Raw genomic sequence first — 10,744 nt, 5'->3', positions numbered from 1 at the left:
ATTACTCTAAATACTATTACTAACCTAAGTATTAACTAGGTAATCTAAGAACTAACCGGTACGAAAGTGAGCGCTCTCGAAGTGTTAAACTGGCGCTGCTGCTGCTCGCGTTGCTCCTCTTCTGCTGCTTCCTATACTCGAGCTGCTGCTCCTCTGCTGATGCTCCTCGCGTTCCTCCTCTGTTGCTCCCTTCTCTTCTCCCTTCTCTGCTCTGCTGCTGCTCCCTCTGGTGCTCCCTTCTCCTTTAGCGACCTCATTTTATGCAGCAGCACCGACACCTCTACGCGTGCGGCGCCAAAGCAAAGATGAGACATGTTTTGGAATGAGCACATGCATGAAAAAATCACCAGCCAAAAGCATCACGGGTGGTAAAGCAAAAAATAATTGACGTGACGCGGCCAAAAGAGTGGACGGGACGTCGACCGGCTGATTTCGGCAACTCAGGTGCCGAATACGGCACTGTTCACCGTATTCAGCACCTCAGTTGCCGAATACGGGGAGATTTCGGCAACTGAGGTGCCGAATACGGTGAACAGAGTGCCGTATTCAGCACCTGAGTTGCCGAAAGCTGTGAAGCCGGGGTGTTTTCGGAATTTGAGTTACCGCAAGCCAAATTTCGGATTTTGAGTTACCAGTGCTAGATTTACAAATACGTCGACATGTTGTCTAATTTCGCAAATACGGCCGCGTATATTGTCTAAATTCCCAAACTTGCCCCTTGCTGCTGTTGTTGGATAAACCATGTGTAAATGTGGCATACTTTTTTTTTACTTCCACATCTCCCGTGCCAAACTATTTTGATTCTACTTTGTTCATAAATTTCCTCCTTCGAAAATTGATTCTTCCTCACTTTGCCTTGCTTCTCTTTACTGAATGTCTTTTAGACCTGGTTCTATGGAAATGTTCTGTGTCTTTCTTATTCAATGCTACCTGTTCCAGTGCAGTTAACAATATGCCAATGGGGTATCCAGTACTTCGACAAATCTGGAATGGCTCCTCCAGGTCAGCCTCTCATGTTAGTTCAATGGCTTGTAGTCCACCAGGCAGTTATGTAGTAAATGGAATTCCCGCACCAGGCGGTTATCATCCCATTTGCATCAACTCAGGAAATGGGTAAGTACATCTTTTATCTCGTTTCTTTTTGTTTTCATGCGTTTCCAAATTTAGTTGAAGTTAAGCATAGTATGGTAAGTTGGAAATGAGGACAAAAACTGGAAAATGAGAACAGAAACTTTTATCTTGTAAATAGTGCTATCGTGTTCTTTTTTGGGATCAACAAGGATTCCTAAGCAAATTGGCAGCTGCTACTATCCAAACCATCTAGTTATTACCTTTTCTGTATGTTGGATTGTTGGTTAATGGTTAACCCATCAGTTCAGGAATCCATAAAGAGCAATATATGAAACTGCTAATAGTGATTGGTGAGTGCCCCATACATAGCCAATGCCCGCCCATGTTCATAGTTGCAATCAAAGTTTTATCGCAATCTTCTTAGCACAAATGACATTCATTGGATTTTGCCTATGCATCCAAAAAGAAATATATTATACTTTCTGCAATATGGGAACAAGTTGATGGCTGTGTCTGTCTGATCATGCGAAGTTCACTATACCAGTACTCTAAATGATGCGGAAAATGTTAGATTACAACAGAAGTGTTTTATTTTTTTAGCCATTTTTCTTGTACGATAAAATTTTGTAGTAAATAAACATAACTTATAAGGTGATTGAAAAGCAACCTATAATCTAGTATCAGTTAGATTCACTTCCCGTACCTTTAATTTGTAGTTCATTTAGTGACTTGACGTTTGCTTTCTGTTGTTGAAGCATGATGGAAAATGAAACACATGAAATTGCACATGCTACAACAGCTTGCAGTGCTATGTCATCTGAGATGGCTGTAAGTCCATCATCCGCGATGTCAAGCAACCATGCATCTTTCACTCTATCTGAGATATCAGGGATGTGTGTGGATGAAACAGCTACCAATGCTACCTTTGGAGCTGATGTCGATAACGGGGGGTCTCTGCAAATAGGACCTGATGGAGCCGATGGCTCTTCCTTAGGCCAGCACAGCAGATCTAGGATTTCAGTCTTTCCGATCTGTCAGCAGATTTGACAAATTTGGGAGGTATTGTTCTATATTTGGACATCTTATCATGCATAGCATTTCCATCTCTAATAAGTTCTTCCAGATACATTAGAAACCATTATTCATTAGATTTGGAGGTATGACATATATAATGCGCAATATTTCTTTTTCGTACAATAGCATTTGTGATTTATGCTGGAAGTTAGCAAAGTACATTCAAGTAGATACAGCTGCAGTACATATAAAATCACCTGATTTAGATCATCTGTTCATATCTTAATTGCAGAAGAGCAAGGTTCAGATATAGTTTTATGTTTTCCCTATGGGAAAAAATAAAGGAGTTTTACTCTTGGAAAAACGTGTTATTCTCCATGACGTGTTCACGCTTCTGCTAGGGTGGTTTTAGCCTGAAATAAACCGTTCCATATTTTCGTCATCAGACTATTATGTCAAATTAGTATTTTCTAGGGGTAATTATATTGTCTCAGAAAAAGAACTGATTACCACTCAGCTGAATCAAGTTGGTTTCAGTATTGTCATAGTTTAATGCTTAACTATGGTTGTTATTGACTTTTCAAACCTGTCAGCTCTTGAGAACTACTCAGGCAACCCTTTCATGCCTTCAGAGTTCAGACTCAGATCTTTTGCTTTGCTCCCCGGACCATGATGACATTGGTAATTTTTACCGCCTCTCGATGTTTCAATAGTAAGTTGAGTTTCAAAACTTATTCCCCGTACTATTGAAGTCTGATAATGCGTGTTGATGTGCTTCCAGTGGAGTATTTCGCTGATGCCTTCACAATCGGACGAAGAGAAGCCATAGACAGATGCTCAAAGCATAACCCATGCTAGAGTCCAGGTGTCACGGGCTCTACTTCCCTGGGCTTTGGGCTTGGGCTTCAGGTGGCAAGGCCCATCTTGGACAACGACGGGGGCCTTAAAAAGGAGTCAAGACGCCAGAAACAAAGGGGATCGAAGAACAGAATAGATGGAACGACACCTTCTTCCTTGAGCTCTGATCCTCCCCCATGCTGGCTTCTCCATTCCTCAATCCCTTGTTTCTCCTCAGTCTATTGCTAATTCTCCAGTTCCTGATTCCATTCCTCCTCAATTTGTATCCCTAGAACTTGTATTCAGATCTTGGACTTGCAATATACATATCGGTGTGGGTGTTGATTTGGCTTACCTTTTGTGGTTTTGTGCTGATTTGTAGATTATCGAGCGGGATTGTTACACCAAGCTGCCACTTCTGTTAGTTTTTGAGAAGCTTCACTTCTGTATCAAATTCAACTGTCTGTTTACCTTGAAAAGCAACTTTCTGTTTGGCTCAAGCTGCCTTCAGCTGTGTGTAAACAGCGTACATTACTAAAGAATTTTGTAGTGAATAGTCTCAATTCTTTCAATAAATAGCGGAATAGCTTCCTCCACTCACCAGATCTGATGGTCAATTAACTTCAGGCAAACACGAAAGTAATGCCGGGCCTGTGTTGTCATAGTTTGAGAAGCCCCTTTTGTGATCTCAGATCGTAGTCGTAGTCATGGTTGCTGCAAAATGATGAAAGTTAAAACATGTCACCGTTTTATAATCCCAAATTGAACATTGTTCTCTCTATCCCTCTGGATTTGACCTATTGCCTGTTTGAGGGTTGGGGCCGTACAGTTCTGTCTATAGCAAACTTTACTGCGTTGGGATGCTCTGACTTCATGAGGGAGTGAAGTCACGGTGACTTTACTCCACCGTGAACCGTTGGATTCCAGTTAGATGAATATAATTTGATGCTAAAAAATTTTATGATGTGTGTCAAGTCAAAAGATTTGGATTCGAGGTTACTATGTGCACACGCCTTACATCTTTGACTTGTGATGTGTGTCCCTTCGAATAGCTAGACACCGTTTCCTGCCGAAATTGGGGTTTTGCTAGTACTAATGTGAGAATGGTTGTTTATTAAGTTGAGATGTGTTTGCAAATGATGTCAGAAAGCAGCAACAGTTTTCTCCGTTCTCATTTTTACATGCAACCGAACACCATTCATATAATGAAATAAAACAATTATCTAAAAGATGTTCAATTGAACATCTGCTGTCTTGCAGTTTTTTTTTTTTTTACCTGTGCTATGCCATTTTTACTGCAGTTGTACCTTGAAATCTCTAAACTGATTAAAATCCTTTCTAGGTTGTTGGAAAATAAGGCATATTTAAGTTTAATTTAATTCATAAATAATTTATGAGCAGAAACTGATAAACTGATATGATCATATTATCAGAGCATAATCTAGACATGTATACGAACGCACAACATATGACTAGATCTACTATACTCAAAATTAGGAATCGCAGGAAATAAAGTACTAGTAACATGATTTTTACGTACTGGTCATGTATTGTGGAGCTTGTTGAAGATACTGGTTGCATTGTATTGACGGCACGATCGATCCTGCTGATGACGCGCCGAATTTGTTGACGATGACAGTGGGCAGCACCCAAGCGACTAGTAAGACGAACCGTGGTGAAGAACTTGAACAGTCGTGCGGAGCGCTTCCCAAAAACCTTATTCGCCCTCTCCCGTGCAAGATCTCAAGAGCGAGGGTTTCAGAGACCTACTCTCCCGTTCGTTGGTACATACCGACACCGAGATGGAATAGACTATAGCGGCAGCACAACCAAGAGAGAAAGAAGCAACACACTAACTCTTATATAGACTCACGTAATGAGAGCGTTCCCAATTTTAGGATACTCTCAATTAGCAGTCTATGTTGTATATGTACCTAATAAGGTGCGGGTCATTGCATATATATAGCGAGAAACCCATCATCTCTACCTCCATTAGCAATATGGTACTAATACATGGTGGGCCTCAACATGGGCTACCTCTCCACAATATGGGCCTTTGAGATTTATTAAGAATTATTACATGGGCCGGCCCCAATAATTCTAATAATCCCCCACCAGATCTCAAAGTCCCATAGAGAATTACCAGTTTCCCACTATTATTTGATATACCAATGTTTCAGTGGAGACTGTTAAGTTAAACATCCACCTAGAATATCAAGCTACACTTATTCACAACTTGAACAATAGACTATGCCTTAAATTGCAAGTTTTGTGCAAACAAGTTTTACTTAAAATCATAATTTATACTTAGCTACTAGTAGGCTACCCCGCGGGTGGAGCATATAGGTCATACTCCATGGTCTCTTCATGAGTTTACTAGAGATCACTCAAATTCCATAGACTGCGACCAACAGTCAGACTCATATAGGTGTGTTCTTTCAAGAATGCCCTGTAGGTTAGCATCTTTGCTACTTAAATTCAACATAACACATTAAGGCAATAGCCAACTTGCCTTACAAATCTCTGAGAGTATTGCATTTTCACTCAAGTGGGTCAAACAACAAAGGTACTCTCCTCCAGTTAGGCCAATAGCTTGTTCTTCCCAGGTTCTAATTCACAGGATCTCCGATCACATAGGTTGAGTTACTACTATGGTATAACTCACATGGGTCTCATACCCATCTCCTTCGATGTATTATCTATCACACTCCGTGATAGTCCCTTTGTAAAGGGACTTATCAGGTTCTTAGCTGTTTGGATATAATCCAAGGTTATCACTCTAGAGTTTCTCAATTTCCTGACAGACTTCAATCATCTCTTTACGTGCCTTGAGGACTTGTCATTAGCCTTAGAACTATTTACTTTGATAATAACCGTCTGATTATCACAGTTCATAAGGATAGACGGTACCAATTTCTCAACCACAGGTAAGTCCATCAACAACTCATGCAGTCATTCTACCTCAACAGTGGCTATGTCTAATGCAGTGAGTTCTGCTTCCATAGTAGACCTCGTCAAGATGGTCTGTTTACAAGACCCCCACGACACAGTAGCACCACCTAGAGTGAATACATATCCACTTGTGGCGTAAATCTCATTAGCATCAGATATCCAGTTTGAGTCACTATAACCTCCAGTACCGATGGGTACCCGGAATAGTGAAGATCATAACTCATAGTATCAAGCAAATAGCGCATGACTCGCTCAAGCGCATGCCAAAATTCATCACCCGGGTTAGAAGTAAAGTGACTCAATTTGCTCACAACAAATTAGATGTCAGGTCTTGTAGCACCAGCTAGGTACATGAGTGATCCAATAATCTGAGAGTATCTCAGTTGGTTCCTGCCACTTTTCTTATTCTTTCGAAGTATAACACTAGGATCATAAGGTGTTGGAAAAGGCTTACTGTCCTGGTAGCTAAAGCAGCTCAAGACCTTCTCAACATAATGAGATTGTGTAAGAGTAATCTCATTCTCTCCTTTGATTAACTTGATGTTTAAGATTACACTAACCTCACCTAGATCTTTCATATCAAAGCTTTAAGATAAGAAAGACTTGACCTCATTAACCACGTCAAGGTTTGTCCCAAATATCAGTATGTCATCAACATACAAGCACAATATAACTCCCTCACCCCCACCATAGTGATAGTACACTCATTTATCTGTCTCATTGACCGAAAAGTCTGCAGATGTTAAAGTTCTATTGAACTTCTCATACCATTGTTTAGGAGCTTGTTTAAGGCCATACAAGGACTTCAACAACTTACACATCATGCCTTCTTGACCTTTTACTATAAACCCATCAGGCTGTTCCATATAAATTTTCTTGTCCAACTCTCTATTAAGGAAAGCTATCTTAACGTCCATTTGATGAACGATGAGACTATGTGAGGCAGAGGAAAGTGGCACTTGGATAGTAGTCAATCTCGCAACAGGTGAATAAGTGTCAATGATGTTTTCACCTTCCTTTTGGGTATAACCCTTGGCCACAAGCTGAGCCTTGTACTTTTCAATAGTACCGTCGACCCTAAGCTTCTTCTTGAACACTCACTTGCAACCCACAGGTTTGCAACCATATGGTCGTTCTGTGACCTCCCAAGTCCCATTTGCGAGGATGGAATCTATTTCGCTCCGAACAGCTTCCTTCCAGTAGTCTGCATCTGGAGATGCAAACGCTTCTGAAATAGACTTGAGAGTGTCATCCACAAGGTACACAATGAAATCATCACCAAAAGACTTTGCAGTCCTTTGTCTCTTACTCCTCCTAAGAGCATCACTGTCATCCTCCTCGGGATCTTGCTCATGTGTTTGTTTAATAAACTCAAGAGGTGGAGTAGGTTCAGAAATTATCTCAGAAGATAGTCTAGACATGCTATGTAAATCTTTCATAGGAAATATGTGCTCAAAAAATATTGCATCATGAGACTCCATCATTGTATCAACATGCACGTCAGGTACCTCAGATTTAACCACTAAAAACCTATAAGCAATGCTCCGATGAGCATATCCCAGAAAGACACAATCCACTGTTTTAGGTCCGAGCTTACGCTTTTTAGTTATTGGTACATTGACTTTCGCCAAGCATCCCCAAGTGTACAAATAAGAAAGTGATGGATTTCTCCCTTCCCATTTTTCAGATAGGGTTTTCTCCTTATCCTTGAGATGAACTCTATTCAGGACATCACATGAAATCAACATAGCCTCCCCCACCATGCCTTAAATAATCCCGCAGTGTTGAACATGGCATTAACCAAGTTAGTCAATGTGCGGTTCTTTCTTTCGGTAACCCCGTTTGATTAGGGTGAATAGGGAGGCATCTTCTCATGAATAATCCCATATTTCTCACAGAATAAGTCAAAATCACTAGAGAAATACTCTCCATCACAATCCGACCTAATTCTTTTGATCTTTCTCTCTAGTTGATTCTCAACTTCTACCTTATAAATTTTAAAGTAATCTAAATCCTCATCTTTCGTTTTCAACAAATAAACATAGCAATATCTATTGGCATCATCGATCAAAGTCATGAAATATCCTTTTTCCAGCCTTCGTTAACACTCCATTCATTTCACACAGATATGAATGTATGAGTTCTAGAGGTGCCAAAATTCTCTCCTCGGCTGGCTTGTGGGGCTTATGAGGTTGTTTTTATTGCACATAACTATAGCACTTAGAACCTTTGACCAAGAAAAATTTTGGAATTAAACTCATGCTGGAAAGTCGAGTCATAGAACCAAAATTCAAATGACATAGCCGCGACTGCCAAAAACTAGCATCATCATTTACATTACCACAAATATGGTTCACAGACTTATTGCTGAAATTAGAAAGGGAAAAACAGAGCAGGTCTCAGCACTCATAGTCTTTACCAATAAATTATCCATGCTTTGACACTACTACTTTATTAGACTCTAACACCATATTAAACTCGTCTCTACAAAGAAGGGAGCCACTAACTAGATTCTTGTTCATTATAGGGACATGCTGCACGTTCCTCAGCTGCACGATCTTTTCCGAAGTAAACTTCAGATCTACTATGCTAACACCACGAACAGAAGCATATGACGCATTCCCCATTAGGACGGAAAAATCATAGACGACCTGATAAGAAAAAAACATTGAGATATCAGCACACATATGAACATTGGCCCCTGTATCAATCTACCAATTAGTAGACTGAAAATACTGAAGGTAAATTTTCATACCCTGCAGCTCCATTTCCAGCTTCGCCAATGGTCACCACATTAGTATTCTTTGAGTTCTGGTTTAGTGGAGCCTTTCTTCCCTTGCGGTCTGGACAATCCTTGGCGAAATGTCCAATCTCACCGCACACAAAACAAGACAGTTTTGCTGTGTCCATCTTCTTCTTCTTGAAGGTGGTAGTTTTGTTTGGCTTATTATATTTCCCTTTGTTCTTATTGTGGAAAGGTTTTTGCACCATATTGGCGCTAGTCTATCCCTCATCTCCTTTTAGACTCACACCCTTAGCTCGAGCTTTCTCCTCAACATCAAGAGATGCGATCAAACTCTCAACAGTAATCTCTTGTCTCTTGTGCTTCAGAACAGTGGCAAAGTTTCTCCACGAAGGAGGTAACTTGGCAACGATGCCACCAACCACAAATTTGTCGGGTACATTGTTCTTGAGGAGTTCGAGTTCCTTCATGATGCACTGAACTTCATAAGCCTACTCGACTACAGAGTAATTTTCAACTATCTTGTAGTCATGATACTGCTCCATAATATACACTTCACTTCCTGCATCTGATACACCAAATTTAGCATTCAGTGTATCCCACAGCTCCTTCACGCTTTGTATGTGCATGTACACATCACAAAGACGGTCACCAAGAATGGTAAGAATGCATCTTACAAAGAGTGTATTGGCATTCATGAACGTCTTATCCTACTCACCAGTAAGGATTCCTTCTGGTTTGCTATTAACCATCTAGTAGACATTCATAGCCGTCAACCACAGAGTGACCTTACTCGCCATCTTTTAAAGTGCACACCAGAAAACTTATCTGGCCTCAGTGCATCGATAAAACCAGCCATTGATAAACCTAAGTGCCTACTATAAGGTTTTTGGATTGTTGGAAAATAAGGCTCATTTAGGTTTAATTTAATCTATAAATAATTTATGAGCAGAAACTGATAAACAAATATGATCATATCATCATAGCATAATCTAGACATATGTACGAAAGCACAACATATGACTAGATCTACTATACTCAAAATTAGGAATCGCAGGAAATAAAGTACGAGTAACATGGTTTTTACATACTGGTCCTACATTGTCGAGGTTGCTGAAGATGCTGGTTGCACTGTGTTGATGGCATGATCGATCCTACTGATGATGCGCCGAATTTGTTGACGATGACAGCGAGCAGTGCCCAAGCGACTAGGGAGACGAGCTGTGGTGAAGAACTTGAGCATTCGTGCAGAGCGCTTCCAAAAAATCTTATTCGCCCTCTCCCGGTGCAAAATCTCAAGAACAAGGGTTTCGGAGACCTGCTCTCCCGTTCGCCGGTGCACACCGACGTCAGGATAGAATAGATTACATCGGCAGCACAACCGAGAGAGAAAGTGGTAAAACCCTAACTCCTATATAGACTCACGTAACGAGAGCGTTTCTAATTTTAGGCTACTCTCAGTTAGCAATCTATATTGTACATATACCCAATGAGGTTGGATTCTTGCATATATATAGGGAGAAAATCCCCACCTCTATCTCTATTAGCAATATGGTACTAATAGAGTGCGAGCGTCAATATGGATCACCTCTCCATAATATAGGTTTTTAAAATTTATTAGAAATTATTATATAGGTCGGTAACAATAATTCTAACATAGGTTACGGGATTTTCTTTTTCGTTTCTTGTGACATATTTCGAAGGGTCATGCAGCGGATTTTTCGGAACTTTTCAGGTTGATGATCAGTAATGACCAGTCATTCTCGCACAGAAAAGATTTATTCCCAATCCTCTCGAGAGAAAAAAACAATGTATTGCCCAATCCGAATTTTTTAAAGCTTCCACTAAATTTATATTTTGCAGTAGATGTGTGCCCGATGTGCTGGAGCAGAACATGTTCGAAAATTAAGTCGATGTGTTTGGCATTGTTGTGGCTCTTCAAAACAGTTTTTTTTTGTTATAACAATTAGTCAAAATCAGCTTTTGATCCATAACAAAAAATATTTTCAGAATTTGTAAAGATCTGTAACTTGTTTTTCGAGGCAAAGATTTCCGTAAGGGCATGTACAATGGGTGGTGTTAGCCATATAGAAGAAATGACAACTACGATCTTTTTTTACGTGGAGG

The 10,744-nt window shown here is 40.2% G+C and overlaps 1 pseudogene; it reads left to right on the top strand.

The window, feature by feature from the left end:
- Positions 1-958: 958 nt before the first annotated feature.
- Positions 959-2,914, top strand: LOC133883989 (uncharacterized; annotated as a pseudogene).
- The last annotated feature ends 7,830 nt before the right edge of the window (positions 2,915-10,744 follow it).

Source organism: Phragmites australis, chromosome 11, assembly GCF_958298935.1.
Source record: "Phragmites australis chromosome 11, lpPhrAust1.1, whole genome shotgun sequence".
NCBI classification, from domain to species: domain Eukaryota; kingdom Viridiplantae; phylum Streptophyta; class Magnoliopsida; order Poales; family Poaceae; genus Phragmites; species Phragmites australis.
The sequence above is the reverse complement of the archived record's forward strand: the minus strand, read 5'-3'. Positions and strand labels throughout refer to the sequence as shown.